The sequence below is a fragment of the Oncorhynchus tshawytscha genome, unplaced genomic scaffold (assembly GCF_018296145.1).
Source record: "Oncorhynchus tshawytscha isolate Ot180627B unplaced genomic scaffold, Otsh_v2.0 Un_contig_57_pilon_pilon, whole genome shotgun sequence".
In the NCBI taxonomy this organism is placed as follows: Eukaryota; Metazoa; Chordata; class Actinopteri; order Salmoniformes; family Salmonidae; genus Oncorhynchus; species Oncorhynchus tshawytscha.
Genome location: NW_024609823.1, coordinates 747278 through 765728, shown reverse-complemented (window position 1 = coordinate 765728; position 18451 = coordinate 747278).

The following is an 18451-nucleotide window of genomic DNA, read 5'->3' as shown; positions in this document are numbered from 1 at the left end:
TATTTTGATTTGTTTAACACTTATTCCACAATGTAGAAAATAGTAAAAATAAAGAATGAGTAGGTGTGTCTAAACGTTTGATTGGTACTGTATGTATGTATATATATATAACACCGCTTGCTATTGATCAGCATCATAGATATGGACAAGTGTTTTTCTAACCATCTGCCTGACAAGGAAAAACCATGGGCTGGGGTGTATTCATTATGCCGATTCTGTTGCAAAAAGGAACAATACGGGGAGGGACCAAGCTGAATTTGTCCAATAGAAACTCTGGTTTTCACTGTTTGGACTAATGACTACACCCCTGATATTTTAGCCCATAACTAGCGCCCCAAGGTTTTCCTGGCCAAGTCATGTAGTCAGGAAAAACTCTTGGGCCAAATCACAGAATTTAAGCTGACAGGTAGACTAATTCTAGAGTTAGTTTTTAGTTCTGTCACTAGTTGTTCCTCCCACAACCACACTTCAGTTGCATTTCCTGTGGTTTAATGTCTTTCTGATTTTGGATTTTAAAAAACATTTTGTATGACAGACTGTTTATATACAGTGAGCAGAGAGAGAGATTGTTGTATGTGATTCACAGCATATCCTGGGTCTTGTTCATTAGGGCATGCAATGGAAAGTTTTTTAATATGATTTCTGACAGAAACCAAAAATGTGTGTTTCTTATTGGACAAGTCCAAGTAGTCCATCCCTGTTTGAGTCCATTTTCTTCAGTTTGGTACGTAATGAACACCACCCTGCATTGTGTGCCTCCACAAGCCTCGGGGGGGGGGTTCAATAGACTCTGGGTCTTTACAGTCAGGGAACAGTTCATACATGTCTTATGTTGTGTTGGGAGTAGGGTGTAGTTGCCCCTAGTCACTGATCTTGGGTCAGTTTTACATTTCGCCCAGTATTGGTTACAGTTAGGATTTGAAGAGGGGAAGCTGATCCTAGATCTCTACTTAGGGGAAACATCACCCCAAAGCAATATGTTGCAGGGCTAGGAGTTTTACCTGGACAATGGGATCTGACCAGGAAGATACCCAAGGCTCCTGAGTTTTTCCCAGCCAGGTTACATGGTTTATGGCCCTCAAACTCAACTCTGGACCTCAAAGCCAGTTCTACTGCTTTTTTTTTCATTGTTCCCTTTAAATCATGGACTGATTTAGACCTGGGACACCAGGTGGGTGATTCCCCTCTAATCAGTGACTGATTTAGACCTGGGACACCAGGTGGGTGATTCCCCTCTAATCATGGAATGATTTAGACCTGGAACACCAGGTGGGTGATTCCCCTCTAATCAGGGACTGATTTAGACCTGGGACACCAGGTGGGTGATTACCCTCTAATCATGGACTGATTTAGACCTGGGACACCAGGTGGGTGATTCCCCTCTAATCATGGACTGATTTAGACCTGGGACACCAGGTGGGTGATTCCCCTCTAATCAGGGACTGATTTAGACCTGGGACACCAGGTGGGTGATTCCCCTCTAATCAGGGACTGATTTAGACCTGGGACACCAGGTGGGTGATTCCCCTCTAATCAGGGACTGATTTAGACCTGGGACACCAGGTGGGTGCAATGAATTATCAGGTAGAACAGAAAACCATTAGGGTCAGAGTTGAATACCCTGGTCTATGGGATCTGACCAGGAAGATACCTAAAGCCCCCTCCCCCCCCCGAGTTCTTCCCAGTCAGGAGAAACTACTGGTCCCTCCTATGTAGCTCTCTCATGGATATGTCTTCCACAACATCAACTACTGAATGTACATAATATGCAGATTTGTAAATGTAAAAATGTGTGAATAAACAAACGTCATAATATTCTAGTGGTTGTGTTGTCTCTGAAATGGGAGAGAGCCAGCTGATAGTACATTCATTTATAGACGGGTTTTGTAATTGTGAAATATCATTGATGATACTGTTTTTTTGGGGGGGGATCTGTGAAAAAGGAACATATTTTAAGATGCCAGAAATGCACATTAATGCTACATGAAATCCTTGACTTTCTGTGTCTTGGAGATGTTTTGTTTTTATGTGCATTTGTATACAGAAGCATCTTTTGTCATTTTGACTATAGAATATGGCTCTACAGTGCAGCTTGTCAAACTGTTTTCAACATGAAACATCAATGGAGAACGTAATTGCAGACGGGCATTTAGTAGTTTGGATGGCAGAAGTGGTAATGTCTACTCAATCATGTATTTGTTGCTGTATCATGACCACCATCTCTTCCTGACTGTTTCCAGGCTGTAAGAGGAAGACATTGTGTCCTGTCTGTCATGTCTAAGCCTGTTTCAGGTGAGGATTTCTGACTGCTTCATTTCAGATTGTGTGTGTGTGTGTGTGTGTGTGCATTTGTGCGTGCGTGTGTGTGTGTGCGTTTGTGTTTGTGTGTGTGCGTTTGTGTGCGTTTGCGTGTGTGCGTGCGTTTGTGCGTGTGTGTGTGTGTGTGTACGTGCGTTTGTGCGTGTGCACACGCAAGAGGGGAGATTTATAATATCATCCCTTTCTATTTGACCACACATTCAAAGAAACAAGCAGATTATCAGAAACAACTCAATTCTAATAGCTGCATATAGATTTCTAAGAGGGAACACCTGGAATTACACATCTTGGCATTATGTCAGCACTCTTTCCTGAGACATGAATCACTTACTTTACGACGGGTGTTTTTCGCCCTTCATAACCCCATTCCCTCGTTCTCCTTTTCTCCCAGAATGCTGTCTTAAATAAAGTGGTTTCTACTTTGGTCCCGCTGTCCTCGCGTCAGGACGCAGGCCAACATTGACTGGCGCGGGTGGCCTAATAGCATTTGTGATATATTTATGTCTAACTTTACCAAACATGGAGTACTATCGTTGATCAGATCACAGGTAGCATTACAGGATAACACAATGCCATCCCTCTTTAGCCAAGCAGGCCCACAGACAACAGGAACAATGCTGCCTTTGTAAGGAAACCTATACGGTCTGCAGGAAAACCTAGTGTCCTTGTCATGTCTACAAAATACTAATCCCTCTTTCCACTCCTCTGCTATCTCATGTCCTTTCTTCTTCCTGTTCTCTCTCCCTCCTCTCTCCTTCCTCACATCTTTCCTCTTCTTTCCCTCCCTCCCCCTCCCTCCCTCCCCCTCCCTCCCTTTCCTCCCTCCCTTCCCTCCTCACCTCTTTCCCTCTCTCTTCCTCCCTCCCTACCTCCCTCCCTCCCTCCCTCACCTCTTTCCTCTCTTCTTTCCCTCCTCTCTTCCCTCCTCCCTCCCTCCCTTTCCTCTCCCTCCCTCCCTCTCCTCTCTCTCCCTCCCTCCTCCCTCTTTTCCTCTCTTCCCTCCTCCCTCCTCTCTCCCTCCCTCCTCTCTCCTTCCCTCACATCTTTCCTCTTCTTTCCCTCCCTCCCTCCCTCCTTTGCTCTCTCTCCCTCCCCCCTCCCTCCCTCCCTCCCTCCCTTTCCCTCCCTCCCTCCCCTCCCTCCCTCCCTCCCTCCTCCCCTCCCTCCCCCTCCCTCCCTCCCTCCCTCCTCACCTCTTTCCTCTCTCTTTCCCTCCTCTCCTCTCTTCCCTTCCTTCCTCCTCTCTTTCCTTTCTTTCCCTCCCTCCCTCTTTCCCTCCCTCTTTCCCTCCCTCCCCTCCCTCCCTCCCTCCCTCCCTCCTCCCTCCCTCCCTCCTCTCCCCTCCCCTCCCTCCCTCCCCCTCCCTCTCTCCCTCCCTCCCACCTCTTCTCCTCTTTCCTCTCTCTCTTTCCTCTCCTCCCTCTCCCTCTCCCTCCCTCCTCTCCTCTCTCCCTCCCTCCTATCCTCCCTCCCTCCCTCCTCCCTCCCTCCCTCCCTCCCTCCCTCCCTCCCTCCCTCCCCTCCCTCCCTCCCTCCCTCCCTCCCTCCTCCCTCCTCCTCTCTTCTTCCCTCCTTCTCCCTTCCTCTCTTTCCTCTCTCCTCCCTCTCTCTCCCTCTCCTCCCTCCCTCCCTCTCCCCTCCCTCCCTCCTCACCTCTTTCCTCTCTCTTCTCCCTCCTCTCCCTCCCTCCCTCCCTCCCTCCCTCCCTCACCTCTTTCCTCTCTCTTTCCTCCCTCCTCTCCCTCTCTCCCTCTCCCTCTCCCTCCCTCCCTCCCTCTCCCTCCCTCCTCCCCTCCCTCCCTCCCTCCTCCCTCCCTCCCTCTCCCTCCCTCCCTCCTCTCCCTCCCTCCTCCCTCCCTCCTCTTCCCCTCCCTCCCTCCTCCCTCCTCCCTCTTTCCTCTCCTCCCTCCCTCCCCCTCCCTCCTTTCCTCTTCTTTCCCTCCCTCCCTCCCTCCCTCCTTTCCTCTCCCTTTCCCTCCTCTCCTCTCTCCCTCCCTCCCTCTCTCCCTCCCTCCCTCCCTCCTTCACCTCTTTCCTCTCCTTTCCCTCTCTTCCCTCCTCCTCTCTCCCTCCTCACATCTTTCCTCTTCTTTCCCTCCTCTCCCTCCCTCCCTTTCTCCCCCTCCCTCCCTCCCTCCCTCCCTCTCCCTCTTCCCTCTCTCCTCTCCCTCCTCTCCTCTCTTCCCTCTCTCTCCCTCCTCACCTCTTTCCTCTCTCCTTTCCCTCCTCCTCTCTCCCTCTCTCTCCCTCCCTCTCTCCCTCCTCCCTCCCTCCTCTCTTCCCTCCCTCTCCCTCCCTCCCTCCTCCTCTCTTCCCTCTCTCTCCCTCCCTCCTCACCTCTTTCCTCTCTCTTTCCCTCCTCTCCTCTCTTCCCTCTCTCCCTCCTCTTTCCCTCTCTCCCTCCTCCCTCCCTCTCTCTCTTCCCTCTCTCCCTCCCTCCCTCCTCCCTCCTTCTCCCTCCTCTCCCCTCCTCCCTCCCTCCCTGCCTCACCTCTTTCCTCTCTTCTTTCTCTCCTCTCTTCTCTCTCCCTCCTCAACTCTTTCCTTTCCTCCCTCTTCACCTCTTTCCTCCCTCCTTTCCTCTCTCTTCCTTCACTCTCTCCCTCCTCACATCTTTCCTCCTCTCTTCTCCTCTCAGGTAGGGTAACTCAGACTGTTCTTTCCGCTCTTTGCTCCCTCTCTAGCTCTGTGGAAAAGGAAAAACCCAGGAGATAAAACACGAGTCTTTCTCCATGAGGCACTCTGCAAAAGAGACTCCCCGACAGATTTGTAGAAGTTCTATTGTCCTGTCTTAGATAACAGATATTCAGAGCTGCTGCTAAAATCACTGTCCTCTGCAGCTCCAACATAGTCCTGTGTCCAGGCCATTTCAGGACACCTGTGCTAAGATGACCGTATGGGTTATCTCTTTACTGAAATAAGTTATTACTTCCCACAAGCTTGACTCAATTCAGTGCCTTGCTTAGAGGATGAGACGTATGGACCATTCATTCACTAACATGCTCTGCTACTCTACAACAACAAATAAAAGAGTCAATTCATTGCAGAATTGACTGACTGGCAGAGAGATCTTTATTTTTTGCCATTAATCTTCTCAAGTAGGTAATTACAGCTATGAAAGAAAACAAATACCATTACTGATTTCTCAATATCCCAAGTTGAACTGCAATTAGGTGCTTCATCTCTGGTCTCCTAAGCCACTCCGATGTCTTGAATTCATTTCATCCGAGCATTTCTTTCCCTTGATTTCACCCTTTATTTTGTCTGTAACTTAATGTGATTACAAGCTTTAGGAGAAATCCAATATGTGATTTAGAAACAGGCCCCATTTACGTCCTGGAAGGGTGCCGACACGCCAGAGAGAGGAGGAGGAAGAGAATACAGTATGTTTATTGTGCCGCACGTTAGACCCTGGGAATAACACCCTTTTGGTTCAGCTTCCATTTTGGCCAGAACTGACAGCCGAATTCCTCTGAAATTTGATCCAATGGACATTTATTTATCCATATATAATAACAAAGCAGAGATCAGTTAACAAAGATGTTTGAGCAGAAGTGTAGCAGGGAGTCATAGGCTAACAGTTGTACACAGAAAAACCATACGTGTCTATATTGTCCTGTTGCTGCTTAGCTTTTCAACCCTTTAGTTTCTTTAACACTGTAAATACTAGATAATTGGCCAACACTGGTGATTGTTGGTGTAAATTGTTCCAAATCAACTCAGGGTTTTTAACTCGTATTAGTTGACTACCGTTGTGTAGGCCATCATTGTAAATAAGAATTTGTTGTTAAATAAAATCCAGAAGTAAAAGGTGTTGAAGCTAACATCTGGGAAACAGCACCACTCCTCCTTAGTGGTTCTGTTCGGATGTTGAAACAGAGAGGAGCATCCAGCATCATGCATGTTTTTTATTACAGTATATACGGATGTGTCCGTTTCACCGTACAAATCCCATCCAGCTTTAAGTAACGTTTTGCAAAATCCATATATAGAGTTGATTATCTTTATAAAACTGTAGGGTGGAAACTTCAATTAGTAGTAAGCCTAGATGCAATTGTAGTTTATGTAGAAAAGCTTGTAGTAGTCCTAGTCATGTATAGTCTAATCTGTAGCCTACAGTATTATAGTAGTTGGTGGTGGTGAAAACCACCATCCTCTCTTTCCCTTAGTTAGCGTCGGCACTTTGTCCCTTTCAGCTGTGTAGAAAGGAAGTCATTACGCAGTCAGCACACTTACTCAGTGTATCTTATCTGTTTTTAACTTGATAAATCCTCTGAACAGAACGACAGGAGAATGCCTAGTTCAGGGCCTACGTGCTGTGGAGTCGGTCTCGATGAATGAAACGCACACTCGTATTCCAGGAAATGAGACAGCATTCCGCAGAGGTGCAGGATTGGCCCTTTTCCATATTGGTCGTTCTCAAGGGACTCTTTATCTTATTGCCTCAATCCAGGAGAGATCAGAGTATCAACTGGGTCAGTGATGTGACATCGGGCCGCCCCGCGCTGCTCTGTCGCAAGTTCGCAAAAACAAAGAGTCCCTTCTTGACGGCCACTGTTCCTCTGTTACGGTAAGCAGCTGTTAGGGGCTACATTTTTTCTCAAGTCTTCATCTGGTCGGTGAAAGCTCCCGGCTTGACAGACAGATGCACAGGTTACTGGGGCAGAACGGAGGAGCGAGAGAGGCCAGGGAAGGAATGCCCTCCTGCTGGGACATTCTCACATGAGAGCCTTGACACTGCCCAACCCTGTCCCAGTCCAACCCAGGCCTGCTCAGGTTCAGGTTCAGCTTGACCTAATCCTAGAACCAGACCCGGACATTCATGTTCATAGACAGGAGTTGTTTTAATTTGCATTGACCTCTATCCAGGTATTTCTTTATTTACAATCTTCCGTCTTGAGAATGAACCATAGTTGTTAATGGGTGTAGTTCAGTGGTCTGTACAGGTGCAGCAAACCAGGAGGTGGAGTCGGCTCTGGATAACATGCAGTAGCATAACAAATAGTGTACAAATGTCTTCCCTTTAGAAGAACAATGCTAAGCGTTTCACTGAAAGTAGATAATACATGTAGTATCACTTGTTAATACACATTTGAAATAAACGTCTGAAGAAGAGTGGTGGGAGGGGGGTTTAAACCATTAACATCTACCCCTCAGTAGTCTACAGGTGCACCTCCAGCAGCCAGAGAACCATAAGGCTGAGTGGCCTGTCATTAACAGGGGGAGACAGACCTCCCGTCCTGGGCACACAGATGTGTGATTCCAACTGGCACTGGGCCCCCGGTGATACGATGTTAACGGTCGCTGTGTAATGAGAAGGTCAACTGCTCGCACTAAAATAATTAACTGTAAACAGCTTAAGTCAATTAAGAAAATACCTGAGTGCTTTCAATTGAATAACACTTTGTTCCAGAGGGGATTCCTTTGTTTTGGTGGCTTATTATGGAATCATTTTCCCCCTCCTTTATTCTTCCATTTTTCTCGATCTCTCTTTCAATTTTTGTCCCATCATAGTGGACCAATCATAACCTCGATACATGAAGTCCTCTGAAGGAGAATTCAGCTGTTGACATCAACATTCAGTGCATTCAGAAAGTATTCAGACCTCTTCCCTTTTTCCACATTTTATGTTACAGCCTTATTCTAAAATGTAGTAAATAAAATAAATCTAAATCAATCTACACACAATACCCCACAATGACAAAGTGAAAACTGGGGGGGGGGGGGGGCACTGGACTAACACAAAAACAACCCTTTAATACAGTTGAGGGTTTGCTTAATTATCTCGACCACAATCCAACCCCGTTTAACTCCTGCCTCTTGACCGCAGGAACCAGTTTCTCCACCTAATGGAACAAAAACAACTGTTTTCCTGTGAGAGGGGAAGTAAATAGAGGGGACACAACAGAGGTAGAAGTAGTGGCATACGCTGAGACTTGTCCCGGCTTCCTCTGGGCACAAATGGCCCTGTTCAATCAAGGATCATTTGCTGTGTGCGATGTAACAATGCCTTGTGCATGTGTTTCAAATCAAGTGTTTCCACTGGTATTCCTATCTTCGTCTCTTGACCTCCTCTCCACGAGAACTCTCCCCTTCTCTTTTTCTATCCCTCTCTGAGTAATAGAATGTGATTTCCCCAATTCCTATTGAAGAGAAAACCTGACGGGTTCTTTTTTTAGCTCTCCTCTGAGTTTCCCATGCTGGGCCAAGTGCTTTTATTCATGCTTTCTCCTACTTTTACATGACATCTATTTGCAAGCCCCTACATTCCTACACAGAAGAATACATGTGCTTGATTATTCCCCTGTCCGCACAAGTGTGTTTTGTTTTGTCTCGCCAAGCGGGCCCTGACTAAATACCCAGTGACATTAAAATGTGATGGCCTCTAATAAAAGACCCTGCATGGAACTGGGGTTGATGGGGTCTGGACCTGGGAGAACGGGGCGAGAGAGGGAGGTAGAGGGTGAGAGAGGGAGGTAGAGGTAGAGGGGGAGAGAGACAGGTAGAGGGGGAGAGCGAGAGGTAGAGGGAGAGAGGTAGAGGGGGAGAGACAGGTAGAGGGGGAGAGAGGAGGTAGAGGGAGAGAGACAGGTAGAGGGGGAGAGAGAGGTAGAGGGAGAGAGACAGGTAGAGGGGGAGAGAGACCGGTAGAGGGGGAGAGAGGGAAAGAAAGAGAGGGGGAAGAGAGATACAATCCAGAACAAAAAGAGGGAGAGAGAGAGTAAGAGCGAGAGATGGAGAGAGTTAAGCAAGAGAAAGTGCAAAAGAAAGAGAGAAAGATGGAGGGAGAAAGAGAGGGAGGGAGAAAGAGAAGGAGGGAAAGAAGGAGAGTTGGATGGCTGTCAGCTGAGTCCTGGAAGCTGTACGACCGGTCAGACAGACCACACTACGAGCAATTATCCAGGACACTCACTCATGCAAGCAGAACGCTTCTTGCTGCACAGCCGGGCAAGGAGAACAGGCCGGCCATACTTGATGGTGAACCAGCCCCTGAGATAGCCCCAGTTTGGGGTTTCCACAATCCACACAAAAGGGCGTATTGATTCCGGATGCATGGAAAAAACACAGTGTTTTTTGATGGAACGGAGTGTTTCTAGTAGCCTCTGAGATATACCAAAATGGAAGGGGAGAGAAGTTGATATGGTGCTCTGTGTTTTTGAAGTGTGGCTACGCTATTAAGGCATAGTGTTTCCCAGCAGTAATTGACACCCGTGAGTGTGAGTTGTGTGTGTGTGTGTGTGTGTGTGTGTGTGTGTGTGTGTGTGTGTGTGTGTGTGTGTGTGTGTGTGTGTGTGTGTGTGTGTGTGTGTGTGTGTGTGTGTGCGCGCGTGTGTGTCTTCCTAAAACAGTTCCACATTAAATAAGTGTAGGCCGTCATTGTAAATAACAATTTGTTCTTAACTGACTTGCCTCGTTAAATAAAGGTTCAATAAAAAATTAATGAAAAAAATAAAAATTATTATTCACTATTAAACCCTGGTATGTCTTGGTATTTGAGTACTCCGACAGAGGTAGAACATCTAAAAGGTTAACTCTCTTGTTTTTCACAGAGGACATTTCCTTCCCCTCGGGACGTGGCCCATAAGTGAATATTGTGTTTGCTGTACCAGCTCTTTCTACTTGATCTTCATCTCATTTTACACTGCAAAGCTCTGTGCTTTGATCTGCTGAGTTGTCACAGGCAATGTTTGCAGCCCAAAGGGCATCCTATTCCCTAGATAGTGGGCCCTGGATCAAAGTAGTGCACTATATATGGAATAGGATGCCATTGGGGATGCAGACAATGCCTGTTGTTTTATTTATCAGGTTCTCTTGCTCTTTACACAGGTTGTCTTGCTCTTTGTTGGTTTGATAGCTAGCTGTATATTAAATCGAGTCATGCTTTATTCAGGATGGAGATACACCAAAGTGTAAATCATTTTTAGGCAATTGTGTTTAAAGACCGGGTTGTAAAGACAGTCTGGCAGACATTTAGCCTGTTGGTGCCATCTGATTCCACTGTGTGAACGCAGCCTGTCTTGACATGAGGATCTTTTTTTGTTTTAATTAGTGGCTGGTTATTATGGTCTTGGTGCTGTACTGGGTTCTGAAGTATTTATTGGGTATTTACTTACAACAATACCTACATTTGTTTTCCACAGTGTCAGCAACTATAGTACACTGTTCCTGTGTCATTGTAATCCAATCATCCACTTGAGGTGTGTGGTTGACTGAATTATATTCATAGTTATAGTTCGCATTTATGGTTTATAAATGATGAACCAAGAGGCAGGTTCTTGACACGCACAATAGAAGCTGTCACGTAAAATACATTAAGAGTATCTCTCTCTATCACTCTCTATATCTCTCTCTCTCTATCTCTCTCTATCACTCTCTATATCTCTCTCTATCTCTCTCTATATATCTCTCTATCTCTATCACTCTCTATATCTCTATCTCTCTATCTCTCTCTATCTCTCTATCTCTATCACTCTCTATATCTCTCTCTCTCTATCACTCGCTATATCTCTCTCTCTCTATCATTCTCTATATCTCTCTCTCTCTATCACTCTCTATATCTCTCTCTCTCTATCTCTCTCTATATCTCTCTCTATCTCTATCACTCTCTATATCTCTCTCTATCTCTCTCTATATCTCTCTCTATCTCTGTCACTCTCTATATCTCTCTCTATCTCTATCACTCTCTATATCTCTCTCTATCTTTACATCTCTCTCAATCTCTATATCTCTAACTCTCTCATGGCTCTGCCACAAGAGAAGGTCATCCCGTGCTTCCACACCTGCATTGCTTGCTGTTTGGGGTTTTAGGCTGGGTTTCTGTACAGCACTTTGACATATCAGCTGATGTACGAAGGGCTATATAAATACATTTGATTTGATTTGATTTGATTGGATCCCGGTGAAGATTGGGGTCTAACTTGAATGACATCATGAGATCTCTGTCTCTCTGTACCTTTATAAATGGTCCTAACCTGACAGAAGATCCGTCCGTGAGGAGAAAGGAAGATGATTATTTAACAACCCACAGATTCCCCTAGAAGTGTGTCACCGGCCCATCAACATTTTATTATCCTTAATTCCAAAACCCCACAAGACTCGGGTTAGGGTTTCATCTCATAATATTGCATAACTACTCTCCTCTTACACCACTTTTCTCTTCTTTAACAACAAACATTCATTTACCTTTTCATTATGCTCATGGGGGTAATAATTTAGACCGATTACAAACGTAGCCTTGTTGGTGTAATGACAATGTCAGGCACACTAAAGATGCTTTGTTCCACAGAACTGGTGTTGCTAATAAAAAGCACTCCCTCGTTCCCTAGTGTCCCCCACTCCGTGGCCCTCTACCCCTCGATCCCTAGTGTCCCCCACTCCGTGACCCTCCCAGGGCCAAAAGGGAGATGTAAACATTGTTCGGTCATTCAATCCTTCACATTAGGGCCAGTGCTTTTGACAAGAAGCCTTGCATCTCAGGGACAAAGCGGACCACGTTCTTCTCTCTCCCCCGAGCGGGGACGTCGGTTCTGACTTCTACCTCATCTGTGATACACTATATCCCAGGCTGCATTTCACCTCAAACAGTCAGCCACTGTAGCCACCAAGCAAGAAGACACACTTAGCGAAAAAGCAAGCCGCACTCCATTGCTGAAAGATGGAGGGGATGGTACAACAATTATTAGATCATTTGTTAACTCGCACTAAACAGTTTTTTAAGTCGTTATGATTTTTATTTAGCTTATGCATTTCACCCAAACCACCTGTGGCCACCAAGCAAGATACACTTAGATAAAAGATAAAGGGGAACAGTAAAATACTGTTATTGTAGCCTATTGTTTGTTGCCTGTAAATTGTGAATATGATTTCAAATTGTGGAAAGCATTGTCTATGGGTCCATTACTGCTTCCCTAACTCTCTACCATGGTTAGTAACAATTTCATTAAGGTTCTGGGTATAAGCTGCTTGTAAAACATAGTTGTACTGTTTCCTAAGCATTTGTAAACTGCTTGTAAATGATCATATTGTGTATGGCCATGTCTAACATCACTTAAGATAATTATCAATTACCAGCTAGTCATCAGCAGTGGTCAAATGTAGACATTTTCCTCTTTAGAATGAGAGACAGCAGAACTTAAATTCAGTACATTTCTGTTCAAGTGCACCACAGAAAAGCAACCAAAACAACCACTTGTTATGACAGTCCTATATCAATTTAAAACAATTTCAGATTCAACACCTGGTTCTTAGTGGGTTTTCTCATAATTCATTTTTACTTTTTGGGGGGGGGACTGTCACTGCAAATGGCAATTGTTAAAACCAACACTTTAAGTACAGTATAGTGGAAATGACATATCATAGTGTTAAGTGTTTTATAGGCCTATCCCACAGGAGGCTGCTGAGGGGAGAACGGTTCATAATAATGGCCGGAACGGCCTTAATCATGTGATTTGATCAATTATTTTTTCTAAAATGTCCTTTTGTCCTTCTATAAACTATGTAACACCTTGACATATCTCAAGGCTTCGCATGAAATTACCAAGTGAATCATCAAATGAAAAACATAATGAAGAGAGAGTGTAGACTCACCAGAGTGCAGACTCACCAGAGTGTAGACTCACCAGAGTGCAGACTCACCAGAGTGCAGACTCACCAGAGTGCAGACTCACCAGAGTGCAGACTCACCAGAGTGCAGACTCACCAGAGTGTAGACTCACCAGAGTGCAGACTCACCAGAGTGCAGACTCACCAGAGTGCAGACTCACCAGAGTGCAGACTCACCAGAGTGCAGACTCACCAGAGTGCAGACTCACCAGAGTCACCAGAGTGCAGACTCACCAGAGTGCAGACTCACCAGAGTGCAGACTCACCAGAGTGCAGACTCACCAGAGTGCAGACTCACCAGAGTGCAGACTCACCAGAGTGCAGACTCACCAGAGTGCAGACTCAGAGACTCACCAGAGTGCAGACTCACCAGAGTGCAGACTCACCAGAGTGTAGACTCACCAGAGTGCAGACTCACCAGTGCAGACTCACCAGAGTGCAGACTCACCTCACCAGAGTGCAGACTCACCAGAGTGCAGACTCACCAGAGTGCAGACTCACCAGAGTGCAGACTCACCAGAGTGCAGACTCACCAGAGTGCAGACTCACCAGAGTGTAGACTCACCAGAGTGCAGACTCACCAGAGTGTAGACTCACCAGACTCACCAGTGCTCACCAGACTCACCAGAGTGCAGACTCACCAGAGTGCAGACTCACCAGAGTGCAGACTCACCAGAGTGCAGACTCACCAGAGTGCAGACTCACCAGAGTGCAGACTCACCAGAGTGCAGACTCACCAGAGTGCAGACTCACCAGAGTGAGTGCAGACTCACCAGAGTGCAGACTCACCAGAGTGCAGACTCACCAGAGTGCAGACTCACCAGAGTGCAGACTCACCAGACTCACCAGAGTGCAGACTCACCAGAGTGCAGACTCACCAGAGTGCAGACTCACCAGAGTGCAGACTCAGACTCACCAGAGTGTGCAGACTCACCAGAGTGCAGACTCACCAGAGTGCAGACTCACCAGAGTGCAGACTCACCAGAGTGCAGACTCAGAGTGCAGACTCACCAGAGTGCAGACTCACCAGAGTGCAGACTCACCAGAGTGCAGACTCACCAGAGTGCAGACTCACCAGAGTGACTCAGACTCACCAGAGTGCAGACTCACCAGAGTGCAGACTCACCAGAGTGCAGACTCACCAGAGTGCAGACTCACCAGAGTGCAGACTCACCAGAGTGCTCACCAGAGTGCAGACTCACCAGAGTGCAGACTCACCAGAGTGCAGACTCACCAGAGTGTAGACTCACCAGAGTGCAGACTCACCAGAGTGCAGACTCACCAGAGTGCAGACTCACCAGAGTGACTAGACTCACCAGAGTGCAGACTCACCAGAGTGTAGACTCACCAGAGTGCAGACTCACCAGAGTGCAGACTCACCAGAGTGCAGACTCACCAGAGTGCAGACTCACCAGAGTGCAGACTCACCAGAGTGACTCACCAGAGTGCAGACTCACCAGAGTGCAGACTCACCAGAGTGCAGACTCACCAGAGTGCAGACTCACCAGAGTGCTCAGACTCACCAGAGTGCAGACTCACCAGAGTGTAGACTCACCAGAGTGTAGACTCACCAGAGTGTAGACTCAGAGTGCAGACTCACCAGAGTGCAGACTCACCAGAGTGCAGACTCACCAGAGTGTAGACTCACCAGAGTGTAGACTCAGACTCACCAGAGTGTAGACTCACCAGAGTGTAGACTCACCAGAGTGTAGACTCACCAGAGTGCAGAGTGCAGACTCACCAGTGCAGACTCACCAGAGTGCAGACTCAGAGTGCAGACTCACCAGAGTGTAGACTCACCAGAGTGCAGACTCACCAGAGTGCAGACTCACCAGAGTGCAGACTCACCAGAGTGTAGACTCACCAGAGTGTAGACTCACCAGAGTGTAGACTCACAGAGTGTAGACTCACCAGAGTGTAGACTCACTCAGAGTGTAGACTCACCAGAGTGTAGACTCACCAGAGTGCAGACTCACCAGAGTGCAGACTCACCAGAGTGTAGACTCACCAGAGTGTAGACTCAACAGAGTGCAGACTCACCAGAGTGTAGACTCACCAGAGTGTAGACTCACCAGAGTGTAGACTCACCAGAGTGCAGACTCACCAGAGTGCAGACTCACCAGAGTGTAGACTCACCAGAGTGCAGACTCACCAGAGTGCAGACTCAGCAGAGTGCAGACTCAGAAGAGTGCAGACTCAGCAGAGTGCAGACTCACCAGAGTGTAGACTCACCAGAGTGCAGACTCACAATAGCCCGCCTTCAATGAACATTTGACCCAGTAAGAAGTTGTCATGGGTGTTGCATTTTTTTATGGTGTTTTTTATAATGGGGTAACACCAGTGACATGACATTGAGGAACGGCTATTCCCTGTCAAATATTGATATTATTCAGTTGATATTTTAGCTTTTAAAGTAATCCACTAAGTAACTATAATAATTTCCTTTGTATTATGATATTTTTTTTTTTACAAATAATATGCCACTAAACCACGACTTCTTATCCAAGGGACAAGCCTTTGTTTTACAATATATAAATACAATTACATATGGTTGATGAAGAAAAAAAACACTTAAATGAAAACAAAAACAGAGTTTGTGTCATTATCTGAAGTTTTGAAGAGGTTTTCCTGGTGGTTAAGGTGAGGGACAGGAAAGACAACATAATAATACCCAATAATAATAATAATGACAATAATAATAATAATAATAATGACAACAATAATAATAATAATAATGACAACAACAACAATAATAATAATGACAACAATAATAATAATAATAATGACAGCAATAATAATAATAATAATAATAATGACAACAATAATAATAATAATAATAATAATAATAATAATAATAATGACAACAATAATAATAATAATAATGACAACAACAACAATAATAATAATGACAACAATAATAATAATATGTTGATGGGTGCTTATATTTGTCCTATTTCACACATTTACTAGTGTGTCTTAATTATTCATGTATTTATCTTACTATGTATTCGTCTGTCTGACAACCTTTGCGTGTGACAACGCACAACGACAACGCACTAAGGTTGTGTGAACTTGTGTGTGCAGGCAAACTCTCCGTGATTTATTACTCTATGGATTATTACCACTTTATAATGGAAGTTTGTTTTGGAAGAGAAAAGGAAACGTGTTTCTGGAGGGGCGGTGGCATGTACCAGTCAGAACTATTAGCTGACTGCATGAGTTGGAATTGCGAGGCGATGCTGTGAATATGACACAGCTTTATGTCTTATCAAGGCTTTATACCTCACAAGGGACAGAGTTAATCAGTTGTGTATGTTTTCAGAGAGTGGATAGTGAAGATAAATATTTGAGGTGTCAAGAGCTATCTCTCTAGTGTGTTTGTGCTAACATTCCACTCCTTGCCACTCCTTGCGTCAAACATAGAAATGGTACAGAGTAAAAGGAGTAGAATGTTAGCACAAAACATGTTCTGGATTTCAGGCTACTACCTCCCATTGTCAGAGTTAATGTTAAACATATAGTTTAATGTATAGGTGGGCTTGGAGATTGGTTATCGTGGTGAAATTCACTAAAGCCTTTTGAGCCTTTCGTTGACAGCGTTCAACACCATTACCACGATTACCACAGATAGACATACTGTAGCATTTCAATTTAAATCGCCATAGAATGCAGTTATATTTCAAATAGTTGTACAACGTTTTTTAATCATCAGAATTCAAATGGAATTTAACCTGGAAACAATTTTGTCATACATTTTTCATTGGTCCACTTTTTGATAAAGTCCCACAAAATGATGACTTTCAACATTCACATTTTCAAGATACTGTATATGGCTTTCAGTCTTCCGATGCTTAATATAATCTACACGTTTTTGCTCTGAGAACTGACAAAATAATTCAAGATGATTTGCTTGTCTTTATATTTGTCTATTTGATCCCTTTTATACTTCTTGGCCAGGTCTACCTTGCAACATAGGTCTTCTGACATCAATTGTGAATTCCTGGTTAAATAAATGTTAAATATACAGTATATATATATATATATATATATATATATATATATATATATATATACATATATATATGTATATTTTTTTAAAATAAAAATGTAGTCAATTCAATCTAAAGTGCACCTGGTGTGTAAATAAGGTGTACATAAAATCTCTCTCCACTGCACTATACTGTAGAATGGTCAAACTGGCTCTGGACTGGTGATATGTCATCAAGTGGGAAAGTAATCTACAGACGGAGAGAAACGACGATGATGGATTCTATATCTAAGCTTCCTTTGTTTCACGGTGTTCCTCAATGAGCTTGCAAATTGCTCTGATCTTAAACACAAAGCGCTCTCTCACTCCCTTTAACTGACTGGATAAGCGGCCCGGCGGGACCCCGGCGGGACCCCAGCAGGACGATGTGAATCGGTGAGAAACGACAGAGGATAAGAATCTCTTCCCTACATCAAAGGCTGAGTCACCTCTTTCATTCATGTCTCCTCTCTTAGAAAAAAAATGTTTGACTGTCCTCATAGGAGAACCCTTTGTAGAACCCTTTTTGCCTCCTGGTAGAACCCTTTTGGGTTCATGTAGGACCCTTTCCACAGAGGGTTCTACATGGAACCCAAAAGGTTTCTATGGGGAACCAAAAAGGGTTCTCCTGTGGGGACTGAGTTTTGCCTCTGTTGTATCATATCTGCTGTTGTATCATATCTGCTGTAGTATCATATCTGCTGTTGTATCATATCTGCTGTTGTATCATATCTGCTGTAGTATCATTTCTGCTGTTGTATCATATCTGCTGTAGTATCATATCTTCTGTAGTATCATATCTGCTGTTGTATCATATCTGCTGTTGTATCATATCTGCTGTAGTATCATATCTGCTGTAGTATCATATCTGCTGTAGTATCATATCTGCTGTAGTATCATATCTGCTGTTGTATCATATCTGCTGTAGTATCATATCTGCTGTAGTATCATATCTGCTGTTGTATCATATCCGCTGTTGTATCATATCCCCTGTAGTATCATATCTGCTGTTGTATCATATCTGCTGTTGTATCATATCTGCTGTATATCATATCTGCTGTTGTATCATATCTGCTGTAGTATCATATCTGCTGTATATCATATCTGCTGTTGTATCATATCTGCTGTAGTATCATATCTGCTGTTGTATCATATCTGCTGTTGTATCATATCTGCTGTTGTATCATATCTGCTGTAGTATCATATCTGCTGTAGTATCATATCTGCTGTAGTATCATATCTGCTGTTGTATCATATCTGCTGTGTATCATATCTGCTGTTGTATCATATCTGCTGTTGTATCATATCTGCTGTAGTATCATATCTGCTGTAGTATCATATCTGCTGTTGTATCATATCTGCTGTATATCATATCTGCTGTAGTATCATATCTGCTGTATCATATCATATCTGCTGTTGTATCATATCTGCTGTTGTATCATATCTGCTGTTGTATCATATCTGCTGTTGTATCATATCTGCTGTAGTATCATTGCTGTAGTA